This window comes from Taeniopygia guttata, chromosome 2 (assembly GCF_048771995.1).
Source record: "Taeniopygia guttata chromosome 2, bTaeGut7.mat, whole genome shotgun sequence".
Taxonomy (NCBI): domain Eukaryota; kingdom Metazoa; phylum Chordata; class Aves; order Passeriformes; family Estrildidae; genus Taeniopygia; species Taeniopygia guttata.
The window spans coordinates 76,282,759-76,294,834 of NC_133026.1; the positions used below are offsets into that span (position 1 = coordinate 76,282,759).

The following is a 12,076-nucleotide window of genomic DNA, read 5'->3' on the forward strand; positions in this document are numbered from 1 at the left end:
TAAAAATTTTTATTGTATCTTATTGGTGATATATATGGGAGTCTGGCCTCATAATTACTGTTTCAGAGAGCCAAGCATAACACAGACAATGCTCTCATCTTAATTCAGTACTTCAAGATTAAAAGCATTAAATAAAACTGGATCTAAATCAGTCAGATTTTTGCTACAAAACATATATACTTTGTTATTGACTGATGTAAAGTGTTGTTCCCTGGGTGGGAGGAGGGTGGAGTGACAAATAGTGGCAAGCAGCTATCAATTATATATTCCATTCTGATGTCCAGGGGCGGATAATTAATATATTAGCTGCAGGAGCTTGAAAGAATAGATGACTAGCGCTGTCAAAACCTTGTTTAGTTACTGTTTGTGTATTTATATGGTTGCAAAAAGTTCAGTGGGAGTAAATTTTACATTCAACACGTTTTAACTATAATTATATATCCAAAATATCTACGCAAATTGGATTTTATTAATTGTAACATTATTGTTGAGGTAGGCCATTTAAACAAACATTTAAATGAGAAGAATATGTATTTTTCCTTTCCCCAACATCAGTATTCTGAAATATGATAAAAGGAAGCTCAGTCGCCTGTTTTTCTGTGTTTGAAAATTTTTGCCTTTAAGTTTCTTTCAATTTATATGCTAAACTTATAGAAGCCAAACTTCATAATATCATTTGTGAAAGAATAGTAAAAATTTCTAGTTCTCTGTTTTACCAGAGAAGTGAAATTTAATGCTTTTCAAAGAACCTAACTTTTGGATGATTTTCAGAAAATTGTTAACCCCAATATAAAAGATGTACTTTTACTTAAAAGCAACCATAAGAATGAGAAAATATTGATAACTCTAAGATATTTTTGCTAAAATGTCCTATAAGTTTTTAATGGGATTGAATTCAGCCAAAGACAGTATAAATCCAAATCTCTTTGATAGCATTTCAGCATCCTTCCTGAAATCTGTAACAACTGTAATAATCCTCATGAGTGAAGCCACTTGTTGTGAATACAGCCACGCTGCACACTTGTTCTCTGGCCTCTCATCAGACCTGAAATAGCCCAGCTCTCCAGTGTTATGAAATAAAAATATCTCGCACAACACTGACCGATGATCCCTGTCATAAATACAGAAATAATCTGTAGTGCCTGACTTGGAGATTAGAATACTATGAACATATGTAGCTGCAAATTGCAATTTATTAATCTATCTTGATTCTCTTACTATTGGCACAAACAGACTATCATTACTTCTATTTGTCAAAGCTTAACATGAGTTTACCTTTGAGCACTTGATTTAGCACCTGCTAAGCACTAGATTTTGTATGTGCAAATGCCAACACTCAATTAAAAGTCTGGCAGGTCTTTTTAATCAGTTTTTAAATCATGTTACAAGTAAAACAACATACACAAATGTCATACTAAGACTACTTGCTAATGTATCCACTACTTCAGACAACAACAAAGCAGATTATGCATGTCATTTAATTATTTACACAGATGTATCAGAATAGATGTTCCTCATCTCCACCAATGCCTTGTCTCAAGATAAAAGGCTAAATTAAAATCACATTGATTGCTCAAGAACAAAGAGCAAAGAAGGAACTTGAAAAATGACAGATATTAAACAATACTAATTTCAAATATTTCTCTGGCTCCAAAATGGTGGAACACATTTATTTTAAGCTTTCCAAGCTATTCCACTTGGCACAATTAAGCAATTAGAGAAATTTTCACATTAAAGGAAATTTTAGGGATACCATCTGTAATGGAGGTTCTAAGAAAGAACTGAATAATCACCTCAGATATGAACTGAATACTAAAACTGAGGTTTCAGTATTGCTGAAACCATTCTGCTTGAGAAGCTTGCTATTTAAATAGTCAAACCAGAACAGCATGGGGACACAGATATTTTGTGTAGTGTTTCTTGTCATACTATTAATTTAGACTCTCTAGCCCCTTCTATTGAGACTCAGCAAAGGACATAATGAATCTTCTGTTAGCTCTTGAACTTTTTGCTGTTGCCAGAAGTGGTTCATACATGATTGTGTTATCAGTGCTTAACATCTGAAAACTTTTCCAGCAAAATTCACAGAGTGTTAAGTGCTATACAAGCTTGGTTAGACAAGGAAATTGGAAATTAGAGAAATCTAGGATTCTTTTTTACTAGTATTTTTTGTTGTTACTACTCTGAAATGAAAAAATAGGAATCATATATGCTGATTCATCTAGACAGGATTCCAATTTTTATGTGCCTAGGTATTTTATTTGCAACCTTAGTCAATATGCATAATGTTTAATTTAAATCCCAAATTGAGATAATACCCCCAAGAATCTTCCAACTTTTCAGTTCATGGCATGGGTATTTTGGACTGCTTGGCTTCTGTAGGTGTTAAGCTTTCAAGATGTGAGTAATAAATTAAATAGATGATAACACCTTACAAGAGGATTTCAAATGCTAACACAATCCTCACTGTATAAATGCACTTGCTGAGTTCACCAGGCAGTTTCCTGACATGCAGACTGGAAAAGACTATTACTAAATGTGACATGTGGCTTCCTCAAACTTACCTTGAGAGAGTTAACAGGTACATCATTCTAACCTTAGGTATTTGTAACCTTCCAAAGTATATCATACTGGTAACTAAATTCTCCATAGCACAGTATTCATATCCCACATCCAGTGATTTAAAATTTGTGCTAACACTTTTATGCACCAGGTAGCAAATAGTTCTGAATTTTTTTTTAAAAGCAACATAAACTGAAGCTTTATAATTCCACACTTGTTACAGCCAGCACAGCATGTAGACTTGTCTCTTTTTTCTCATTATTACCTTTCTGGGTTGCTGATACACAAAGAATCAATCTGTCTCCTCTCCATTAATTCCAGCTCAGCAACTTCCTTTCTCAAACTGCTGTGTAAAGCTGCTGTGTGATGTCAGACAGCTGGTTTTCACCTGACAGGAGATGACCCCAAGGCACTTTTCTTTTTTATATGGACTTTGCATTTACAAAACCTGTGTAAGCTGACTTATCTGGACCTCTAAGACTAAAGTAGTGCATCTCTCTGTCAGAACTAAACATAACAGGTAAAATTATGTTTTGCTGATTTTGGCTGGAATAGTTTGCTTCCTTCTTTGTAGCTGGTATGGGGCCATGTTTTGGATTTTTGCTGGAAAAAGTGTTGATAACTCAGGGATGTTTCCATTATTGCTGAGCAGTGCTTGCAGAGAACCAAAGACTTTTCTGCTTCTCACCCCATCTCATCATCCAAAAGGCCCAAGAAGCTGCAATGTGACAGCCAGGATAGCTGACCGCAACTGACCAAAGAGATATTCCATACTCTATGGCACCATCCTCAGCAAATAAACTGGGGAGAAAGGTGGCCAGCAGCTGCTGCTTGGGAACTGGCTGGATGTAAGTCAGGAAGTTGTGAGCATTTGTATTGTGCATCTCTCATTTTGTATATTCTAATTCTTTAATCATCATTATCATTATAATTCTTGTCATCCCTTTTTTGCTCCACTAAACTGTCTTTATCTTAAGCCACAAGTGTTCGCACATTTACACTTCTTATTTTCCCCCTCATGCCAGCGGATGAGAGTGAGTGAGGGAGTGCTGGCTGGAGCAAAGCTATAACAGATATATTGGTGTCTCTAAAAATTAATATCTTTCAAATAAAACAAAAATAAGGATCTAAGGATCTCTGTAGAATCATAACACTAGAGACCACCAACAAGAACAGAAGGCTAACTGCATATAGTGTCAGAGCTGCTGAAAGAAATGCTGTCATCAAAACCCAGCTAACATAGAAATGTCCGTTGCTTGCCTTTCAATATGAACCACGTAAAAGTTTATGTCTTTAGTCTAGAACATCTGCCTGGGACAAAGATGGGCTGAAATTTGTATTTTAGAAGGGTAGAATGTTCATTTAACTGTATTTATATCAACACTACAACTGACATTTGATTTACAAGTGCTGGGACAGGGCTAACTGCTCTTTTGGTGAGGTTACACAAATACTTGGGGTTTTTGTTGCTTTCCAGTTGAAGTGCTACCCTGGCACCCATGCTAGCAACAATCCAAACCAGCCACCCCCAGATTCCTCACAAAGGAGGTAAAACAAATTTACTCTGTAAAATAATACCAATGGACTTCTTTCATATTATTACCACAAGCAGCAAAAGATAAGCAGTCTATAGAATTAAAATGTTACTTAGTATTTACTGCATGGTATACCCTTACAAGGATATAAAAGTAAGAGAGTGGTAGATAACTCCAGCAGCCCCTCCCCACCCTCCAGCACCTTTGAAATCCATTCCAGTGCTTAGAAGTCTGTTGTTTGATCTTGCAGGAGACGGGGGAGGCGAAGGGGATTGAAAGGGGACATCTATACTTACCAAGAAGAAAATGTGAGCAAAATACAAATATGGTACTAAAATAGTAATCTGTGTCAATAATGAGTGTCAAAGGTTCTTTTTAAACAAGGTGCTGTGGAAGGTGAAAAGGAGCATAACTCTGCCAAATACTTTCAGTGCAAGTATGACTGATGCTAACAAAAACACTATTTTTGGGCCACTGCTTATATCTGTTCTCCAAATTAAATTTAAATTATATTAGTAAGATGGGAAATTTCTTTGTGCTATTACTCCAGCCAGCATATGTGCTTCCCTACTCTAGCAATGCCAGAAAAGTTGAAGGGTAGATCAGAACTAGTGCAATCATCACGGTGGGGTTTATTCCAGCTGTTTTATAACCCATATCATGCACAGTTTACAGAGTTTTAAGAGGAATATTGAGTTTGACTTCATATATTTTGCAGATGCTGAAACAGAGGCAATGTGATTCTCTTCACACTGCATAGCAGTCCATCAGCAAGGCAAAATGCTCACTGCATCAGCCCAGCAGCCGACTCCTGGGGTCACAAGAGCTCAAGATGCAGTGTGGCTCACAAGGCAAGAACTGGCCCTTCAGTCAGGCCTTGGAAATGGTAGCGCTGAACGATGGCTTTGCAGCCAGTTCCCCAAAGCCACTGCTGTGCAGCAGACTGAAACACACATGCCAGCACACAGACGGGCCAACTGCCAGGGCAAGTGGAGCTGGAGATGGGAGGCACAGAGTTTTTGCAATAGCTAAGCCAAGCATATCCACAGCCAGAGCTAAAGGACCATCGGGGCAACAGCCGTCCAGATGAACACTTACCCAGGATACAGCACTGAGCTGGCCTAGTGGTTATTAGAGCAAAGTGGTAAGTGTGACACAAATGTAAGGAGAACAGAGGAACTGGCTAGGCACTAAGGACCATGACTATCATGAAGTGTCAGATGTTAACAGAGAAGAGTGCACATTTGCATATAGTCCAGACACACTTTCTGCTTCGTTTACAAATGCAAAGAAAATGCACTTAAAGCAATGTCTCCCAAACTGCCTGAGGTCAACATCAAGTATCACATACACAGCAACATTTCTGAGGGCAGTTGCTGAAGCCATTTTGATAGTTTGTTGATCCAAATACAGATAGTTCAAGCACATCCATCAAAATTTAGGGCCTTGTCGGCTTTTCTGCTTAGTGGATACCAACACACATGATTCAAAGGTCATTTATCAGCCTCAGAGTAGCTGATTGTTCCTCTGCTGAAAGTGTTTTGGTTAGTTTGACTGCATATTACTAGTCTACCTAGATGCTGATACTACTTGTACTCTGGGCTTGACAATAAATCTAAACTCTTTTCAAATGTGCCTGTTTACACTGTATCAAGTGAAACATCTTGACATACCCCACTAGTGACATTTACACATTCATTTCATCAAAGTGCATTGAATACATACCACTTAGACCCCTGAAAATGATAGAGAATCCAGCCAGCAGGTTTGATGTGTTACTTATCAGCATCCTGAATTGTAGCATAGTTAACCGTGTCTTTAATTTCCTGAAGTTTTACATGTTGTACTTCTTCAGCATTAATTGTCACAGTCTATTTATTGTATTAGCTATTCACTTAATTCTACTCTAAAATCAGACTGCAGCACACACTCATTCTACTTAAATATCCAACCCATGCATATGCCTGAAGACACATTCACTTGCCTAAAATCTTAAGAGATCTGTGACTAAATTTCAAACTTGGCAGAGAGGTTCTGATCTTAGAGATAATCAGGTCATTGATCAAGTTGGAATAGCACTACACACACACACACACACACAAATGAAGGTTTCAAATTTATTTCGAGGCCATATAATTGCTAGATCTGATGGGGTGGTAAGCATGGTAGAAAGCAAGTAAAAGAACCAGAACTGCCTCTTTTGGCATGCTCTGCAGTTAGAATGTTTTAGGCATAATATAAAGTGAAACTGTGTCTCAGTTAAAAAGTCAGTCAAGAGACAGAAATTCCTAGGAAATCTGGCTTCATTAGTTCTTTTTTTGGCCTGCTCTGCAGTTAGAATGTTTTAGGCATAATATAAAGTGAAACTGTGTCTCAGTTAAAAAGTCAGTCAAGAGACAGAAATTCCTAGGAAATCTGGCTTCATTAGTTCATTAGCTGTTCACAGAACCCCTTGTTTACACTGAACACATATTGCAGGCATCAAGAAATATTTGCAGCAAATCATCTGTTTTTAAAAGCTGAAGATCTACTGTGACTTCACCACCCTTTCTATCCTCCATCATGTACGTATAAATGCAACTGCACTCTTGCACATTTAGCTTCAAGAGACCCAGAGAGAATTTATCCACAGAACAAGCAAGAGAGCATACATAAAGGGAAAGTCTAGCAGGGATTATTATCACTCATATCTACTACAAAGGGAATTGAGTTCTGGATGCAATTTCTGTTGTGAATAGCAAAATTCAGATTTAATTGATTTCATTATTTATGTTTGTAAATCTCTAGCCATGGAGAATGAAGGAAAGATCTAAGGAAATTATAACTATCTGGCTGTACAATTCACTCAGCTGTGTTCTCTCTTGATGAGACTACTATGACCGGATTTTACTTTTGAAAGTGGTAGGAAAATGCAGAACCCAAAGAGGAATTTCAATCCAGAAGCCTACTACTGTGTTCTGTCTGCTGCTCCCTAAATGCAAATTGTATCATTTGTTTCAGAAAAACTGATGTGTTAAACACTGAAAAATTTAAATGAAGAAAGGAGGCATTTACAGTCATTAAAATTCTTTTCTATTTATGCTGACAGAACAGCTTGAAATACTCATTTTCATGAAGACTACTACTGCACTGTGGCAAAAATAGAGGCCACAGCTGAAATCTGTGACCTATTGTGGTAGTCACTGTATGAGCACATGAAAGAGTTATTTCAAGTGTTACCATCTAATTAGAGGGAAGGTAGGAGAAAGTGATTTCATGTGTAATTATTTTTACTCTACATGTAAACAGATGTTGCAGACTACTCAAAGAGACTGCACATGTGCTAACCGTTGAGAGCTTTGACTTGCTGAGGCCTAAATCCCATGTTGACTATGGGAACTTAGAACTTCCACTGAAATGTGCGACAAGCTCCATACCTTCATGGGAGTTAAGTCCAAAAATGTTTGTGGGCTTTGTTTCCAAAGTCATATATCAAGGCAAAGGGAACTTACTATGGCATGCTTGAGAAGGATCTCAGATTACTACGCTTTATCTGTAAGCCAATCTTCACCTTTATCAGTACCAATAGTATTTGTAGCCCACAGCCTGTGTTGTTCATCCTCAAGGAGGGATGAAGGCAAACTCTAAGTTTTGCTACATGGTGCTCAGAACTACCCATCAATGAATTAATTAATACTGTAATCTCAAAACCTTTCAGACAGCAGTGTCAGTGTTTCAGGTGTTCACAGATGCAATTTTTTAATATTTAATATTCAATATATTTTATTAAGAGTGTACTAGGCTATATCTCAGTACATATTTTGTTTTGTTTAAAGGACACACTTCACTGGAATCATGAGTTCTTCTTCTGCTCATGTAAGGACAAAGGGACTTTAAGTCAATAGCTATGCACAGCAGCAACAGTGATCTCTTAAGTCGCCTCATTTTGAATCACTGGAGCTTGTAGGTCAGCAACATGGTTTGAATGATAAAACCAGAGACAGTTCAAACTCATATATTCCTGAGTTTGTCAGCTCATCTCATCATATATATAATTTCATGAGTTTGAGGACTTTTGTTACAGTTACTATCCTAATATATTTTATGACTAATTTTTAATGTTCTTTGCACTACTTTGTAGATCTGGTATCAGATTTCTCAAGAGGACTTAAATCAGTCTCTTCCCAGTATTCCATAAGCTGTGGCTTGCATTGCTAACTGCTCTTTCAGAATAAGGAAGGAGGGAGCTTTTCTTGGCCCTCCTTCCCTGAATAACTCGTCCTTCAGCCACTTCCCTCATGCAGAAGCTCACCGTTATATGTAATGTATCTATGGTCACGTCAAAGGTTAAGTATGCTGAAGTACAGGTTTCAATTTGCATGTTGTAACTGACTGCAGTCCCAGATTCAAGCCCCCAAAAGAGGCACCTAGCAGAAGAGGTGGTTTCTTTAGTAACTGTGGACAGTGAAAGAAAATGTGCATGACAGGAAAGGCTTGGGCTTCTGCGAAAGACAACAACCTCCCACATCTGAAATATTCTCCCTCTCTGTTCTAGGGAACACTGGGAAGGGATATGCTTATAAATCTCTCATTGTCCCTGATTCTTTTCCTCTCTCTCTCTCTCTGGACTCTCTCTGGATATGGATATTTAGACACCAAACCGATAAGCTCAAGACCTTTCAATACATGAATCTTCTGCGTGTTTCAATTATGAACATGGGTCCATGAGAAGGAGCAGAAACAAAGGAGTCTCATTTATTTTCAGCTAGTCGTTCCTTTTCTGGAGCCACTTGACAATTAAAGGGAAGCCACTTGAATTAAGAAATTTGCATCACTGCTCCCTCTTAAACAAATGCAATCAATCTCTCCACAGCTCTTTAGTTAAAAGAAGTCAGTGTTTAATGCAAACTGCTTTTGTCTTTGAATTTTGTGCATAAATTTCTGTTTAATAGAAAAGGTTAAGTACCTTTCCACTAGCATTTAATTAAATTACTCTGCCGAACTCTTACAGTGTATCAATATTAAATTACGTTCTGTGTCCATTGTTTTGTCTCTTGCTGTTTATATTGAAAAATAGAAACATTACACCACTCTGATTCAAAAGGCCTCACCAAAGTAATGTTTAAATACATCTGACAGATAGACACAAAATACAGAAACATCGGGAAAGCGAACTCAAAAAATTGTCTTTGTGTTTATTTCTCATCTGAGGTCTAAGTCTATTCATACATTCTATAGACAGAAGCTACATAGTGAAGAACCAACTTTAGGGAGTAAATGGGACCATTTACCATCATGATGAACGGGTCACTGTCTGATTTTGATCCTGTAATTTGAAAGACTAGGAGAGATGAGGCGCTTGGGTCCTGGAATCACTGTGGATAGCTACAGGATCCGGTCCGCAGGCGCCTCGATGGTTGAAGAAATAAAAGGCTTCCACCAATGGCGGGTGACTCACGGGTGGCTTTATTTCCAAGGGCTCAGGTGAAGGAGAGTGAGGTGAGGGATGAAGGGAAGCAACCTCTCAGAAGGATAGCCAGCTCCAAGAGCCCCGAAGCAGGGGCGGGGCAGGGATTATAACTGTAACTTGGAAGGAGGGTCAGGGTACAAAACATCCAACCGGGTGAGGGCCTGAGGGTGGAGTCAGGGAAGAAAGACAGGGCAATAGCCAACTGGGATAGAGGGAAGGAGTTGCTTCAGGGGGGGGGAGAACCAATGGGGATACAAAGAACTTAGAACTTTCCAGAACTGGGGGACGGAGTACACAATGATGGACAGGCACAAGGGGAAGGGATAACAAAAGACTGACAACCGGGGAAGGCGGGAAACTAAATGTCAGTTGCCTCCCAAGGCAGAGCAGGGGGGCCATCAGCCACACCCCCTCCCACAGAGAGAGGCATTCTTTAGTCGGATAGCAGATTCCTGACTATATCTGAGACATCAAACTGTACTCTGTAAGATAAAATACAGATATGTTATACAGTACAGAGAATTTTTACACCTTTTCTTGATATTTAAATGAAAAAGATGAATTTGATGTAACTCCAAGTGCTGGCTTTGGCAAAGCAAGACCACCTTCCCAGAATGCTTCTATGTTTCTTTGAAAAGCCTTTTAAAGTGTCTATAATCAGTTATATAGGCAATGAAATACTGTGCTTATTCCACTTAAAAATTTGAATGATGCAAAGTGAAATTATGTTGTTGATATACCATGCAGGAAGATTAAGCCATAAAAATGAATTACTAGAAATGCATACATGTCCCATAACTGTTCACTGCTGCAGGGCTTAAAGAGATGTGTCAGAACTGTATATGAGACAAGACTCAAACTGGTGAATACTACATTGAATTCAGGAAGAAAGGTATATAAAAAGTGATGCAAATTAAATGAGATTGAAATAATGATTTTGTAAATTAAAGCAATATATAGTAACACTATGGATCTATACTTCTGGAGTAGTAGATGATATTTGATCTAGAATCAGTGGTCAAATGGAGGTAAGGGTAGAACTGAGAATGTAAATAGTAGCAAAAACTGCATGAGGTTAAGAAACTAATATTGCAAAAGCAGAGAAGTCAAGTAGTATCACTGTGGTAATAGTAACAAAAAAAAAACCCCAAACAATGAAACTATTTTAAGTTTAAAAAAATATTAAGTAAGTACGATGTTTTAAATGAACCAGACATCAAAAAATGAGCATGGATCCAGTGATCATGAATTGAACTCTTTTTGACTTAAATAAATAATGAAAAATATTAATTGTACCTATAATTCAAGTTACTTCATTGTAGAAAACACATTGAGAAATTAAGAAGAGTGAAAAGTTTAAGGATTTAAACATCAGATTTCAAATAGAAAGTACAAACATTTTTCTGGAAGCTGCCTAAAAATATGAAAAGCTATTCAAGGAGGAGCTGAATACATGCAAAAAGCAGGCAAAAGTACAGACAAATAGCAAATAATAGTATTTTTTTCTAGAGGTTCAAAAGTATGGAAAAAAAGTATGGTTCAGTAGAAGTGAGGCTCAATTTAACCATGCTAAGAATTACAAAGTGTCCATAATTTACATGCATTAAGAAGAAAGAAGGGGAAACAGTCCATTATGCAGTGACAATGAATTTATATATATATAAGTTCATATAAAGACAATATATGAATGACTACAAGTGAACATTTTACCTCAGCTTTTAAACAAGTACAATTCCGGGTCACACACAAAATGGTTTGTATGAATGTGTGTCTCAGACTGGTAATTATCAAAGCTGATGCTGAAACAAAGCGCAGATGTTTTATGTGCTAAGATTGAGACGGATATGAAAATAACATTTCTAGGATTCTTGGAAGAACTGATACATATTCCTGGAAATTTTGCGGACAACAGTATTTTAATGACCCATTTAATGGGGAAGGGGAAGCATAAGATCCATGTTAAGCATAAGCTTCCTCTATATTTGTAAGGCCCAGTCAAAGTATTATGCATAATAAACTTACAACCTCAAGGCAACTAAAATAGCTTCCCTAGTACGTAAAGTTCAGAGAAATTTTTGAAGAAAACTAGTTTTTTTTTAGTGTATGATAAACCAGGCCAATCTCATAAAATAACCAATCTTTAGATGAAATAAAGGATTTCATTTGAACTTCCTTAAGGTGTCTAACACTTCAGAGGAGAGAACCGTCTTGTAACCCTGGATTATGAAAGAAATAAGATTTATAAGATAGATAGAGACCTGGGTGAAGGGAGAAGCCACAGCAGTTGCTTCTGAAGGAAGCTTATTAGAACCAAGTTTACCAATGAAGACAATAACTTTTACCAGGAAGAAGGTGTTTAAAGGTCAATACAGGCAGCAAAGGTGGTAGAATGTCTCTCTGAATGGCTTTAGCATACAGTTCAGTCCTATTCACAGGGATCTTAATTTTTTTACAGTGCCATAATGTTGTGGTGTGCTTTTCTTTGATTTAACATTTGTTCAGTGTCTGTTCACCACCCCCTCCCTAATCT

At 37.5% G+C, this 12,076-nt stretch overlaps 1 long non-coding RNA gene across 11 annotated transcripts in view; it reads right to left on the reverse strand.

The window, feature by feature from the left end:
- The window catches only part of LOC115493798 (uncharacterized), a 251,267-nt gene that overhangs the window by 68,423 nt on the left and 170,768 nt on the right, over positions 1 to 12,076 (reverse strand). The window lies entirely within an intron of this gene.